This window comes from Macaca mulatta, chromosome 8, assembly GCF_049350105.2.
Source record: "Macaca mulatta isolate MMU2019108-1 chromosome 8, T2T-MMU8v2.0, whole genome shotgun sequence".
In the NCBI taxonomy this organism is placed as follows: Eukaryota; Metazoa; Chordata; class Mammalia; order Primates; family Cercopithecidae; genus Macaca; species Macaca mulatta.
In genome coordinates, this window is record NC_133413.1 from 83,086,208 (window position 1) to 83,101,978 (window position 15,771).

General features: G+C 40.9%; 1 protein-coding gene across 1 annotated transcript in view; it reads left to right on the plus strand.

Annotated features, from left to right (window-relative positions):
* Positions 1–2,947: 2,947 nt before the first annotated feature.
* The window catches only part of KCNB2 (potassium voltage-gated channel subfamily B member 2), a 411,442-nt gene continuing 398,618 nt past the window's right edge, over positions 2,948–15,771 (plus strand). The window contains exon 1 of the mRNA XM_001083422.4: positions 2,948–3,841. The gene's annotated coding sequence lies outside the window, so the exon portion shown is untranslated. The remainder of the gene's footprint in view (positions 3,842–15,771) is intronic.

Genomic DNA, 15,771 nt, shown 5'->3' on the forward strand with positions numbered 1-15,771 from the left:
TATGGGCACTTTGGGTGACTCCATATCTTTGCAATTGTAAATTGTGCTCTGATAAACATGTTGCAGCTGTATCTTTTTTTTTTAATTGGTTTTGCTCAGATACTTTATCCAACCAAAAAATACCAAGAATCTATTATGTTTGGTATTGTGTACATATACATATATATTTTTATACACCAGCATATGATATGTGAGGAAACACATTCTTCATCTAAATTGTACCTAATGATACGCATAAGGCTATTTCAGGTTATATTTATATTACAGTTATTTATCTGACCAAGCATTATGAAGAAAGTATTTTGACATCTCAAACAGATATTTCTCTCCTTTACTGTAATATAATTTAGTCATAACTCAAGGTAATTGTGAGAAATTGAAATACAAGCAAAAGGAACAGTTCCGTAAATATCAATAAAGATAAACAAAAGACTTAAAGGGAGCGATGTGAAAACATGTCTGACTTTTCAGCTAGATCATTTTAATTTTTTCTTTGGCAAACAACTGAACAAAAACCCCAAATTACCCAAATTTACTAAGGAAGTGGAGCCACATGATGATAATCAACACAAGAGTCTCTGCAGCCATTCGGAATTCAAGCTGTGCATATGGAGAACTCTGCTATTCCAAACAACTTGTATGCCAGGGGTGATTCTCTGTAATCCATTTGAGCTATGAGTCATTTAGGAAGCAAAATTAGCATTTTTCCCCCCAAAGATTGTTTTTTCTTGTCATTGCATGCTCACATACAGGACTCAGAGCTGATGGATAACTTACTCCTAGTGCCCTGCTTCCCAGAAATGCAGATAGCAGCGTTGCGTTTCACCCAAAGGATAATTTACTCTCTTGACTAATGACCACTTAGATAGTAGGCAAAAATATTCAGATTTCTAAAATCTAATGGAAATTTAAGGTAAAAATGTAAACAAATATTTGTCAAATTATTAAATTCTTAGCGAGGTGATCAGTAATGTTGATAGAGAGCTAACAAAGGAGATTTTTGGCACTCCTACATTTATAAAAAGTCATGCTAAGTTAAGTTTAGGCACACTCGAAATGAATTTGAAGAAGTCTTCCTAGCCTAAAAATATTTTGTAAATTCCATTCAATTAACAAATATTGATGGAATGAGAAAAACTACAAAATAAATCTTTGTTAGATGAATACGTATATCTCAGATGTATGGCTTTGGGTTAGACGTAAAGAATGCAAACAATAAAGGGACATGGAATTGTTTCTGGGGGACCCTAGAATTTAAAATGTTAAGAAATGTACACAGTAAATACATGGTATAGGAAGTGGAAGGTGATATATGTCTTAAAAAGATTGCTGGGACATTGTGCAATGGACACCAAAAGGGAGAAGTCATGGAAGAGGCAGAGTTTGAAGTGACTCTTCCAGGACTGTAATGATTTGGACGTAAGACCTGGAGAAGAGTATCCCAGATACTCGCATGCAATGGCACAGAGGTGCACAGACGTTGTTTGGTAGGAAATGGGAAACCAGGGAGTATTTGCGAGTAGGGAAATGATAAGGTTAGGGTTTTGCGAGGGGAAAAGCAATTGGCAGAAATTATTTAAACTGTGTGGGAGGGTGGAAAGGCTGGGTGGGAGGGAATGGACTGCCTGCAGGTCCCTGGAAATGTGGAGCTGGAGCTTGGGACTGGGCCAGAGTTGGGGATAAGAGTTTGGGAATCTGGGTGACCTCTTCCTAGTGTTCATAATTGAGAAGCCCCAAGAAGAGCAAAGGGCAGGGCCGTTTCTTGCTGGAGGGCGACAGCATCAGAAGGGCCAATCTCCATGCTAAATATCCCGCCCAACATCTGACACCTCAAAACAACAACAAGAAGCAAAGCAAAGCAAAACAAAAACCCACCCCCAAACCAAAAACCCTCAGTACAAAGTAAGGCCACCTCCCTAGGGAGGTGGGAAGTCAAGGTGCAGAGAATCAGAGGATAGCGCATTTCAGGGCTTATCAGGGCTAAAACTAAGGCAAGGATGACATGGAGTATATTTAAAACAGTGTACTTGGACCTTCTTCAACAGCATCTTTCTTGGTCTATAGAAACTTACGAGTCCCAGCTTTAAATAGATTGTCATGGCCTGCGTTCGTTTCTAAAAGGTGTTTTAAGCTACTTTGTTTTCCTGAAAGCCCCTGTAACTGTGCCGGCGGTCTCTATTTCGCGACTGTGAAGGAGCACTGGGGTCAAGAATATGTAAGGTTCAGTGTTATTACTCAAGTTCATTGTCTTTACCGCGCCCTGGAAGTGGGTACGGGTCTGAGTGTCCACCTGGCGGCCTCGCCAAGGAGGAACTTGGCATAGTTTTCCAGCTGGTAAGTAGATTGGCAAAGGAAAGAAAGCAGAGTATGAAGAGCGCCCCCATGAGAAGCAAGAGTTAAGGCTGCCACGGACCCGGCTTTACCCTCAAACCCAGGAAAGCGGGGTCACTCGGGGCTAGGGACGGCCCCCGAGCGAGCGGGGCTGGAGGTGTCCCGAGGAAAGGCAGATCTTATCTGCGCTCCTAGTTATCTCCGCAGCTCTTTCTCTAGGAAAATAATCCTGACACCATCACTCAGGAGCCATCTGTCTTCGCCCCAGTTCCCTGGGGTCGAGCAGTCAGTCCAGGGTCAGGGTAGTGCTGTGGGCGGGCGGGAGGACAGCCCTGCAGTTGGAAGCAGAAGGGCCGAGGGAATCCTGCGAAGCCGCAGGAGTGCGTCGCGGCCGGGCGTCCCGGGGCTTTCCCGGCCCCGGGTGCGCTGCAGCCGCGGGGGCTGCGTCCCTCTAGCCCAGCGCAGCCGGCTGGGAGCTGCAGAGCGAAGCAGGTGGGTGTGGAGCCAGGCCCGGGGCAGCAGGAGCAGCGGGCGCGCGGGAGCTGAGGGAAGCACCTCGCCGAAGTGTGGGCGGCGCCCGCCCGCGCCCCAGCCGCGCCCTGGGCACCAGAGCGTTGTCCCCAGCCGAGCGCACAGCTTCGGCGCCGCGAGGCCTAGCCCCGGCGTCCCCAGAGGTGCCCCGCCGGCTAGCGCAGCCCCGCCATCCCGCCCCGCCGCCCACCTTGAGAGCCGCGAGCGCCGAGGAGAAGGAGGGGGAGGAGGAAGAGGAAGAGAAGGCGGCGGCCGCTCCAGCCCGCGGGTGCGCGGAGCGCGGGAGGAGGCGGAGCGGGAGGCTGGGGTGGCCGCAGCCGTGTGTGCGCGCCGGGCCGGCGAGCTGCTGGGCGGGGGAGCGGCGCCCCAGAGCGCCCCGCCTAGCCTCCCGCGCGCAGCCTCTACCCTGCTCCGCCACAGACACACACCCACCAAGCACCCACCGCCCTCCGCCCTCCGCCCTCCGCCCTCCGCCCTCGCGGCCGCCGCCGCCGCTGCGCCTCGGGCAGCCCCAGCGAGCGGCAACTCCCGGGCTGGCGCGGCTCGCTTTCCAGCTCCTTCCGCGCGGCGAGCTCAGCCCCGCTCGATTTTTCCTCTTCTGTTCCAGCCCTCTCTCGTCTGGGTGGCGGTGGCGGCGGCAGGGGGATGGGGACCCCGCGTGGGGAAGGGGGTGAAGATCGATGAAGATTATTGTTCTTTTAAAGGATGCCTTAGCTTCCTCCCGCCGCCTCTCCTCTGAACCTTCCTGCTAGAGACTGTGAACCAGAGTCAGGGATGTAAAGACAGGGGGAAAGCACGCCAGGAGCTCCAGCCAGCCGGGGAGACCCTCCTCTGTGGAGGGGAGGGGGATTTCCAGCGACAGATCACTGGCGAAGGGGATCGTCGCGGGGAGAGGCTCCCTGGAGGGAGCGGGGAATCCCACAGCCCTTTGTGGTGCCCGAGCCTATGCCGCCTGCTGAGCGGGGTCTGTGGGAGCTAGGTAAGTGGCGGGGGCATTGCTGCTCCCCGAAGGGGTCTTCCTTTAAGAATGAATCATCGCGGCAGCCTAGCCACACTTGAGTGGAATTGGAAACTGCCATATGGCGCCCAGTGGACTTACACACAAAGCTGACTTAGCCCTGAGAGGGTTTTTAATGTAAGGCTCCTTCCTGGTGGGGAAGGCGCTCAAGTGTTAGCCCCTGAAAAGCTTCCAAGCAGCCTGACTGGGAAGGGATGGGGATGTTATTTCTAGGAGCCGAGCTCTTGTTGCCTTCCGTCTATTTGTTGGTAAATGCCACACTCACATGCACACACTTGTGGGACTGGATTTAGGGAGTGTGATGCCTCTGATGTATGAACGATCCTCAGAACACAGAGACATGCATGCATTTTATTCTTCAAGCGGTGCGCGGTCTCCGTTCTGTAGCACGGTTCCTGAGGGGGAGAACGGGTCTCTAAGGAAAGCGCTTCATGGCTGTTGCCAACACACTCTGCTAGGGGACTTGGGAATACGTTTGCCCTGAATAGCACCAAAAGACATCGACCATTTGCCTCATCATTTGCTCCTGATGCTTAATGATCCTCTTCAAAATAGTATGCCGCCATCCATTTTCTCGAGTTGTGAGCATTTATGTGTATTCATTCATAAAAACTGTCAGTGTGCAATATGCACAAACATGCCATTTATGCAACATTTATGACTGCACATGTGTTTCAACAATAAGTAATAATGCATACAAGATTACATTGAAAAAAATTAGTATGCACATACACTGGGTTAATTCCACGCAGGTTCCACATTCCTTCTAATCAAGTTGTGCAATAATGTCAAGATTTTAAGTATCGTATCACATTTTCATTTTTGCACTAATTTTTTTTTTATTTTGTTGGAAATCTGGTTTTTTGAAACCGAGGGAAAGGAAGAGTAAGCATTTTATTGTTGTCGTTAAATGTGTAGTATAGTGTGGGACGGAGGTCTCTTGGTTTATTTACCAATAAACAGCAATCAATATATTACACTTCATTGTACGAGAGAGAGAGAGATTTCGGTCAAAAATCTTGTCTTACCTGTCAGTGCTGAATAACTTACAGGAAAGAGTTTATAAAAGAGGGTAACATTCTTAAGTTGTATATAAAGAAAATACAGTTTTGTTTTATCTATTTCACTCTTTAGGGGCGTGTATGTGTGTGTGTGTGTGAATACATATAAAGTTGTCCAAAGCTTAACTTGTAATACATGAGTAAAACCCATCTAGACTAGACATCTAGGCTAGAGAGTTCTTTGTTCTTAAATTAACTCAGTTTAGTAATTTGACACATTACAAATGTGTATGCACATTTAATTGCTGTTTGAGGTGGTGTTTTTAATGTAAGGGCATGGATAAAGTGCTTACTTGTGTGATTGCATGGACTCTGAAAATACTGAAGGTCCAACGTAGAAATAACTTTCTTCCCCACTGAAGGAAAAGTATCCTCATCACCTAGAAGAGTTAATATGCTTCACAAAGTAAATACCATAATCCCCTCCCTCTTGCCTTCAGGTTTAGAACAATTGTTTATCACAAATAGAATTCTGTCTAATGTACCCTTCTTCCTTTTCTGGCACCATTCAGACTTTTGGAGAAAAGAGTGAATCACTTGGCAGTTCTGTTTGTTTTCTTCCTCCTTTAACCTTCATCTTTCCCTCTCCATGTTAGTGTTCTCACATCTCCCTCATACACAAACCCACACGTATCGACTCCAGAAAATCACTCTCTGCCTGCCACTTTGAGAGTTCTCATCTCACATCTTTCTTTTCTATTGCCTTTCTTTTCTTTTTCTCCTGTTTTTCCAAATAGAATCAATCCCTGCATCAGTTAAACTATTTTGCATTTCACTGTTCTCCAAATCCAACAGTTCAATTTTCCAAGCATACATATTTACTGAATATTCAGAGGGGTTAGTAGAAATTATTACTTTATCCATTCCTTTCTGTTTGGCTTTTAAAACTTCATTGTTTAGGCAATAGGGCAACTTCCTGCCTTTTTAATTTTCAGTATGATAATAAAAGTGAGATTGCTAGAATAACGAAATGGCAGGATATGGTTTTGGTCACGTTTCTCAACTTAAGAGTGTGTCTGTCCAGGTGTTTTGTATACCTGCCTGCATGTCTACAAATGTGCAAGTCTGCAGAGCACCTTCATTAAACGTTGAAAAATATTTTTTCTTGAATGCGTATCTGGCATTCTTATATGGTAGAGAGATCAGTATAGTGTATAACGTATTATGAAAGTAGACCCAAATCTAGGAAATCTGTAAGATACATTTCATTCTGCCCTAATCCATTTTTTTCTTCATAAAGAACTAATTAGTTCCTTTAAAACTTACTATCTCTTAAAGACTAATTCCAAAGGAAGATTCTTAAAGTTGATAGGAAATCTCACACATATTTTAAGGAAAATATATGAGGGTAAGATATTCTACTTATTTCAAAATGTAATTTTTTGATATTTGTTTATATTCTTCAGATTTTTACATAAAATCATGATTCCTATTATTTTCGCAGAAGCTTCAGACAAGTGGACAGTACAAAGGCATTATATGTGATTTCCTTTTTAGCCCAGTGTTTTTTGTTTTGTTTTGTTTTTTGTTTTGTTCTGAGACGGAGTCTCGCTCTGTCGCCCAGGCTGGAGTGCAGTGGACGGATCTCAGCTCACTGCAAGCTCCGCCTCCCGGGTTCACGCCATTCTCTGGCCTCAGCCTCCCGAGTAGCTGGGACTACAGGCGCCCGCCACCTCGCCCGGCTAGTTTTTTGTAATTTTTAGTAGAGACGGGGTTTCACCGTGTTAGCCAGGATGGTCTCGATCTCCTGACCTCGTGATCCGCCTGTCTCGGCCTTCCAAAGTGCTGGGATTACAGGCTTGAGCCACCGCGCCCGGCCTGTTTTTTTGTTTTTTTAAGGCTAGAGTTTATGACTTTGTTACTCCCCAAGTGATAGAATAAAGTTTATAGAGCAGAGCAGCATTAGATTTTTTAGTCACATTCTACAAGTATCTTTATAGCCTAGATCTGTAGGACATTCTGTTTCATTGCTTATTTCCTCCTTGTGCTTCTTAAATATGTATTCCCACCAACTCTTAACTGCAAGTACGGGTTGTGAGGCAGAAAGCCATGTGTGTGAGACCAGTAATCCCTTGACCTGTGTAAGCCAAACCCTTTTATTTTATCTTAAAAAGTGCCTGTTCCTATAGGTTGAATTGTAACTATCTTTGCTATCTGATTTGATGTCCCATAGCCACTCATTGACTCATTAATTCATTTATTACTTGCTAAATATGTGTGTGTATATATATATATATAGGTATAAGGAGAAGAGTGCTTGAATAGAATGTAACAAATGCAAAAAATATAGAAGCTAGGCCCTCCCCTCAAGAATTTTTTAAGGAAAAAATAAAACTGGAAAAACTAATTGAAAAATCAGTTATAGTTCAAAATGAAAGATCTTTTTTATACAGAAATGCACTTAATACTTAGCAAATTAATTAAGACAAATCCATGAAGAGGATCATGAAAATTTTCACAAACTATGCATTTGGCAATTGTTAGAAAACAGTAATAGTAATAATAATATTATTAAAATATTTAATTTTAAATTTAAATTAGAGTATTATGATTACAAGTAATACTATTTTATTGACATATATAAAATAAAGTTATTGTTATTATTATTTATAGCACTTACTTAAGGCACATACTGTTTTAAGCACTTTGCAAGTATTGTTTTCATTCTCACAACCACCCTATGGGGTAGCTGTCAGAAATGCCCTTTATTATATAGATGTGAAAACTAATGTTTAGAGACTTTTCTTAACTTGTCTAAAGTCATACAGGAAATAAATGGTAAAGTCAAGCTTGAACCTTGGTGCTCTGGCTTCACTTAACCACTATGATATTGAGAAGTGTTAAGAACGAGCCCAGGCAGAACAAGAAAAAAATGCTTGCAGTTCCTAGATTTATTTGGAACTGTATCTTCTCACTCACCAAAGGATGCCCTGGTTATTACTATAGGGGGATGCTTGAAAAAGGCCAAAAGTAAGAGACAACCCCCATATTTTTGACATTAATTTGAAATAAGAATGTAGTTTAGATTTTTATAATGTAGGTGGGATTTTATCAGAATGCTAACACATTAGAAACTACTAGCTTTACAGTGACCACAGAAAATGAGGCTGGCTGATACAGACGATCTGACTGGTCAGTTTATTTTCATTTTCAGGTTTTTTAAAACAAGTTTGTGAATTATTTTGAACATAGTATTACAAATATGTTTAACTTAGTTACTCTTAGAATTATTTTTTTAATTATTAGTTTTGAAATATAATTTTTTACTCATGTCCCCATTTTTTTCCCTATAAAACATAACGCAAATATTTCAATGGAAATTAAAATATAGTTACTTAACAGATTTACATACTAGTATAGTCTTTAGAATGCATTTATTTTATTAAGTGCAGAGTTACTATGATAAAATTATGAAAACATAGAGATTTTCATCAAGAAAAGTTTATATATTTGAAGAAAAGTTTTTTCTAAATAGCTACAACTTCCGTTTATGTGAACAATGTCATCCAGATTAAATTTCAAAGCTAAAATGATTAAATATTGCCTGCAGGAAGCCATAGAATCAAATATTTAGATATATCCTCATGATTGACATTTTAATTTTTCACACAAATATTAGGTCTTGTATATTCAATCACATTGTATAGCCAACCTTGAACCTACAATTGGCTTATTACATAAAATTTCATTTTAAAAGTTTGGGTATTTTAGAACTTATATACATTTCCTTATAAAAATAGTACTTTAAATGATGTTTAGGTCCTCAGACCAATCCACTAAAGCCCTTTTAATAACTAATACACCTGAAGTACAGTACTGTTAGTACTAAAAAAAAACCACAGCCATTATGTATAGCAATGCTCCTGGAGAATCATTTGATTTACATGTTTATTGGCTTCCTTTGTGTGAGACTCATTTGAGATACAGAGGTGAATGCAGTACTGCCTAGGTCCACAAGGAGGAGAGAAAATGGAGAGGGTATTTGTACACAAGTAACTGACGTTAGGCAGAATGAAGTAAGCAATATAAGACCGATAGGGGCAAAGTACTGAATAATTGATTCCGAGTTCTACCATGAAATCCAGGGACTTCATATCCCTTTGGGGTTCTTATTTGGTAGTTCATCCTAAGGGTGTCTACTGAGCTTCTGTGTGCTAAGTCCTAAGCCAGTTATTAGAGACATAAATATGCATAAGACACCATGCACTCACAGCCTACACTTGTAGAGAAATAAATCACAACCAAATATTATAAATGCTATTGATAGAGTGGGATGGCAATTCAGTGGAGTAGTTGTATGACAGAAGCATCCCAACAGTAACAAAATACAGTCGTTTTGAGTTTCTAAATATATTTAGAGCCACAACACTCTACTCAGTCAGATCCAGTACCCCCTTTCTATAAACAATACTTTGTAATATCCCCTTTACTTTCCTGAAATAATATTTATAGATAATAAATCATATTTACACATATAACATTTAAAAATCAATATAAATTCCCTATCTGTAAGAGTAAATAAGAAGAAAGCAGCTTAAGATAAAGTAGTAGACTTATCAATATGTGTATGCTCAGATATAACTACACTAAAAGATGTACTAAAATAATCAAATGACTGCTACTTAAAATGCATAAGTTTGGATAAGAAGATAAGTTCAGATAAGAGTAGAAGATAAATTTGGATAAGATGATAATATTCAATTGAATATTGGTGACACTTTTGTATATTTGGCATTTTGAAATAAGAGCAAAATAAATATATTCATTGAGTGTGACAGCAGTAATTGCAAACAGATGTGGGTGTACTGGATTAGTGAATCAGTTAACAGGAGCAGCATGATAGCTGGTGACATAACTTCCCAAAATGGTGAGCAAATCTGGTGATAGCCTCTTCTATCATTCCTAGAAAATTCCTCTGTAAAAACGTGCTATGAACGATAGGGCTAAGGTCTAGTCACAGATAAAGGCAAGCAAGTTTTTCATTTACATAGGTGTCTGGTGAGATGTGTAAAAGTTATGGAGGAAGCAGGATTTCCTGCATTCTTGGGCCTTGCCCTTCAAACACTTGACAACTTTAGGAAACTCACTCAAAAGGATTATGTTCATCTCATTCAGCAGCACTGATTATGACTATATTCTCCCATTGAAAAAAGCCAATCCAATTCTACTGTGTGGGTGGCTATTTTGTAAAAGCAAAGCTCTCTCTGTTTTTAGTATGAAGGTAAGTTTAGCGGCTAAATACAAAATAAATAGCAACAAAATCAAACTATGTAGATTGCTAAACATTAGGGACATCCCATTAGTGGGCACAATTTGATAATTTAGTTATCACTGTGAAGAGTTTCATTTTCTATGTGGGATAGTCAGACAGGACTTCACAGATGAAGTGACATCTAAGTTCATTTTTAAAAGATGAGTAAGCATTCCCCAGGTGGAAAAGGAGTTGGATGGAGAGCATTCTAGGCAGAGGGAACAGCATTTGCAAAGCAATGTCATAAAAGGGGCTTGACTGTTGACTGAAGCTCAGCATTGGCAGTTGTAGGGAAGTGATGGGAGACGAAGCTGAAGAAGGTTGGGGATTAGGTGGGAAAGGTGTTTATGCCATCCTACATAATTTGGATTTTATCCTGAAAGACGGGTTGTTGGTGGAGTTGGGGGAGGCGGTCAACAAAAATTTTTTAAAAAGTGGTATAGTTCACTTTATTTTTGGTGACAATCTCTGAGCTAATGTGAATAGGCTGAACTTTAACAGGAGAAAAGATTGATACTTTGGAGACTAGTTAGGAGCCTTTCAAAGAATACAACTAAGATAATGTCTAAGAATTGCTTTAGACAGGGATGGTGAAGAAGGGGAGGAAGGTTTGAATTCCTGATGGTAAACACTTGCAATCTAAGGGTCTCCAAGTCTTTCACCTCTCAATACAGATAATAATAATAGGCATTAGCTTCCTTTTTTGCTTTTCAAGGGTGATTGTATTAGTTTAGGTAGCTTGAACTTCTGTACTAAACTTCCATATTTCAGTGGTTAATAGAATGGACATTTATTTTTTCCTTATATGAGAGTCCAATGTGTGCATTCAGTGCAGTGATTTGGGGACCCAAATCTTGCTCATGATACTAGAAACATGAAGTTCTCTGCATTCCCCTGACATTGTGGAAGAAAATGAACATAGAGAAGGCACACCCAAGTAGTGACACACCTGGCTTCCATTCACATTCTGTTGGTGAGACAGTCACATTGCTCTGTCTGTATACAAAGAGGGCTGGAGTATGCAACCTCTGGGTGGGAGGCCACTTTCCAGTCGTATTTCTGTATCATGGAAAGGGAAGCATAGATTTTGCTAAATAGAAATTTCTACTATATTCTGCTCTCTGGCTACAGGTAAGAAAACCTTAGCCCCAGAAAACAACCTGAATCTCACCTAGTCACTGTATCCATCTCAAAGTCCAGGTTCTATGGCTGATGCCCACCACCATTCAGTCTGGATATGGCCCCTCATTGTCTAGAAACTTCTGTACTAAAAGGCAAGTTATCGGTCTCCAATATACAGGCATACCTCATTTTTATAGTGCTTTGTTTTACTGTGCTTAACAGATGCTGTGATTTTCACAAATTGAAGGTTTGTGGCAACCCCGCATCAGGCAAGTCTGTCAGCACCATTTTTCCAACAGTGTGCTCACTTCCTGTCTCTGTGTCACATTTTGGTAATTCTCCCAATATTTCAAATGTTATTGTTATATAGGATATGGTGATCCATGATCAGTGATATTTGGGGCACCACGAGCTGTGCCCATATAAGATGGTAAACTTAATGGATAAATGTGTGAGTTCCAACTGCTCCCCTGACTGGCTATTCCCACAACTTTCTCCGTCTCCTTGGGCCTCCCGGTTGCCTGCGACACAACAATATTGAAAATAGGCCAATTAATAACCTTACAATGACCTTTAAGTATCCAAGTGAAAGGAAGAATCACATGTCTGTCACTTTAAATCAAAAGCTAGAAAGGATTAAGCTTAGTGAGGAAGGCATGTTGAAAGCCAAGATAGGCTGAGAGTTAGTCCTCTTGTTCCAGTTAGCCAAGTTGTGAATGCAAAGGAAAAGTAATTGAAGGAAATTAAAAGTGTTACTCCAATGAATACATGAATGATAATAAAGGAAAAAGAGTCTGATTGCTGATACGGAGAAAGTTTTAGTGGTCTGGATAGATCAAATCAGCCACAACATTCCCTCAACCAAAGCCCAATCCAGAACAAGACCTTAACTATCTTCAATTCCATGAAGACTGAGAGAAGTGAGGAAGCTACCGAAGAAAAGTTCGAAGCTAGGAGAGGTTGGTTCATAGGTTTAAAAAAACTAGGCCATCTCCATAATATAAAAGTGCAAGGTGGGCCAGCCTCGGTGGCTCATGCCTGTAATCCCAGCATTTTGGGAAGCCAAGACGGGTGGATCATGAGGTCAGGAGTTCAAGACTAGCCCGTCCAACTTGGTGAAACCCCGTGTCTACTAAAAAAATACAAAAAAAAAAAATAGCCAGGTGTGGTGGCAGGCACCTGTAATCCTAGCTAATTGGGAGGCTGAGGCAGAGAATTGCTTGAACCTGGGAGGTGGAGTTTGCAGTGAGCCAAGATTGTGCCACTGCACTCCAGCTTGGGTGGCAGAGCAAGACTCTGTGTCAAAACAAACAAACAAACAACAAAGAAAAACAAAGTGCAAGGTGAAGAAACAAGTGTTAGACACGGAAGCTGCAGCAAGTTATCCAAAAGATTTAGCTAAGATCATTGATGAAGGTGGCTAAAATTAACAATAGATTTTTAAAATTTCTTTAGAGACAGGGTCTCACTCTGTCACCCAGTCTAGAGTGCAGTGGCATAACAACTCACTGCAACCTTGAACTCCTGGGATCATGGGATCCTCCCCCTTCAGCCTTCCAAGTACTTGGGACTACAGGCATGCACCACAACACCTGGATAATTTTTTTATTAAAAATTTCTTTAATTAAAAAAAGACAGGGTCTCACTATGTTATCCACAACAGATTTTTAATGGAGATGAAACAGGCTTCTGTTGAAAGGTGATGCCATTTAGGCCTTTCCATAGCTAGAGAGGAGAAGCCTGGCTTTAAAGCTTCAAAGGACAGGTTTACTCTCTTGGTCCCTACCAAGAGATGATGATGTAGCTGATGACCTTAAGTTGAATTCATTGCTTACTTTCTATTCTGAGAATCCTAGGGCCCTTAAGAATGATGCTAAATTTCCTCTGCCTGTGTTCTAGAAATGGAACAATGAAACCTGAATGACAGTGCATTTGTTTACAGCATGGTTTACTGATATTTTAAACCCACCATTGGAACCTACTACTTAGAAAAAAAATTCTTTTCAAAATATTACTGCTTTTTGACAATGTTTCCCATCACCCAGGAGCTCTAAGGGAGATGCACATGGAGATTAATGTTTTCATGCCTGCTAACACAATATCCACTCTGCAGCTCATGGATCACGGAATAATTTTGACTTTCAAACCTATTATTTCAGAAATACATTTTATAAGGCTATACCTGCCATACATAGTGATTCCTCTGATAGATCTGGACAAAGTTAGTTGAAAACCTTCTGGAAAGGATTCACAATTCTAGATGCCATTAAGAACATTTGTGATTGATGGGAGGAAGTCAAAATATCAGCATTAACAGGAATTTGGCAGAAGTTGATTCTAACCCCCATGGATGACTTTGAGGGATTTAAGACTTCGGTGAAGAAAATAACTGCACATGTGGTGGAGAGAAGTAGAATTAGAAGTGGAGTCAGAAGATATACATGAATTGCTGTGACCTCATAAACTTGAGCAGAGAAGGAGTTGCTTCTTATGGATGAGCAAAGAAAGTGGTTTCTTCAAATGGAATCTACTCTTGGTTGAAGACACTGTGAACATTGTTGAAATCACAACAAAGGATTTGGAATATTACACAAACTTAGCTGATAAAACAGAAGCAAGATTTGAGAGGATTAACTCGAATTTGAACAAAGTGCTAGTGTGGCTAAAATGCTGTCAAGTAGCATTGCATGCTACTGAGAAATCTTTTGTGAAAGGAAGACACAACTGTGGCAAACTACATTGTTGTCTTATTTTAAGAAATTGCCACAGCCACCCAAATCGTCAGCAGCTACCACTGAGATCAGTCAGCGGCCATAAACATTAAAGCAAGACCCTCCATTAGCAAAAAGATACAACTCCCTGAAGGCTCAGAGGATTGTTAGCATTTTTTCCCCAATAGAGTGTTTTAATTAAGGTGTGAACATTTTTAATAGAAATAATATAAAATACTACAGTATTTTATAAACATTACCTTTACATGCACTGGGAAACCAAATATTTCTGTAACTTGCCTTATTGAGGTATTTGCTTTATTGCAGTGATCTGGAACTAAACCTGTAATATCTCTGAGGTGTGCTTGTATAATGATGGATGAAGTTTGGAATCATTGCATTTAAAATTTCCATTTGGAAAAGTGAAGAATGGGAGACATAGATCAGTCATTGACTCATAACATGGAAGAAATCCTACTGGATATTGTTAAAAGGCCCCCTGTCCTGGCAACAGGGCACATTCCTTCTTTAGACCCTTGTTTACTATCTTGGAAGAAATTCTTTGTTCTTTGTTCTATGTAGTCCAGGCCACCTTCTGGGAAGTTCTTCATTATCCATTATTCTCCATGGCCACATGCAAAATGAGTATTGGGAAGTATACTCTTCCTGGAACTTACAGGGCTTTATAGGCCTCCTTCTTCCCAATCCAAGCCTAGATGCCTGGAGGTGGTTTTAAAGTCATAGAATTTTTTTTTTCTTTTTTCTTTTTTGTTAGGCCTGGCTCTTAATTTCTTTGACAATACAATTTCCTCAGAATTTTCATAGGTTACTTATGTATTTGCTTTCTGTCAGTTATACTACTAGCTACAGTGAAAGTTCTTTCCTATTCATAATTTTTGAAGCTGTTTCATTCCTTTGTTCATGTCTTATCCACCCATAAGTGGTTATGTTGGGGTCATCTCAAAAATAGGCTTGGGTGGTTAGGTCACTTCATTAATGAGAGATTTACTGCAAGGCTGAGTCACTTTGTCGAACTGGGAGGCTATAACGGACTTCTGTTACTCAAAGCCTTTTTCATTGTTATTTCTCACCCTTATCCTCCCTAAAGCAGTGGGCTGTTGCAGCTTTATGAGGTTTTCTGTTTCAATCAATTGTTTTGTAATACTTTGCTACAGGCAGTGAGGAGCAATCACCACACCACACAGTAACATTTTGGCTGTTTGCAATCTTTTTTTCTGAAGTTATAGACCTGCCTTCTAAGTTCGCACAGTTGTGCCAGAGTATGGCAGGGTCCAGGCATCTTGTCTTCTATATCCCTTTCCTTGCTTGGGGCAATGCCACATAATTAGATTTTTGTAAAGGCAGCACTCCCACCCGCCTAACCTCAAGGTATCAATATTAGGATAATGCTAGCTCATTCTGTAACAAACACCAGAATGTTAGCGATTTGGCATAACAAAAGTATATTTCTTATTCACATAACAATCAAATGAAGAGTGCGAGAGCACAGAAAAGGCATCACCAGTTCTTAAACATCTTGACTCAGGTGTGACAACAACACTTCTGGTTACATTCCACTGATGAAAACTAGTCAGATACCCCTCTATCTAGATGCCTAGATGAGGGGGCTGGGAGTGGGGGCTGTGAAATGTAATATTTGGCTCAACAGGAACTTCTCAGTGGCAATTCTATAAGGTGAACTATAAATTTAAATAGACAACTAGCCATCCCTGCTGTCGTCATATT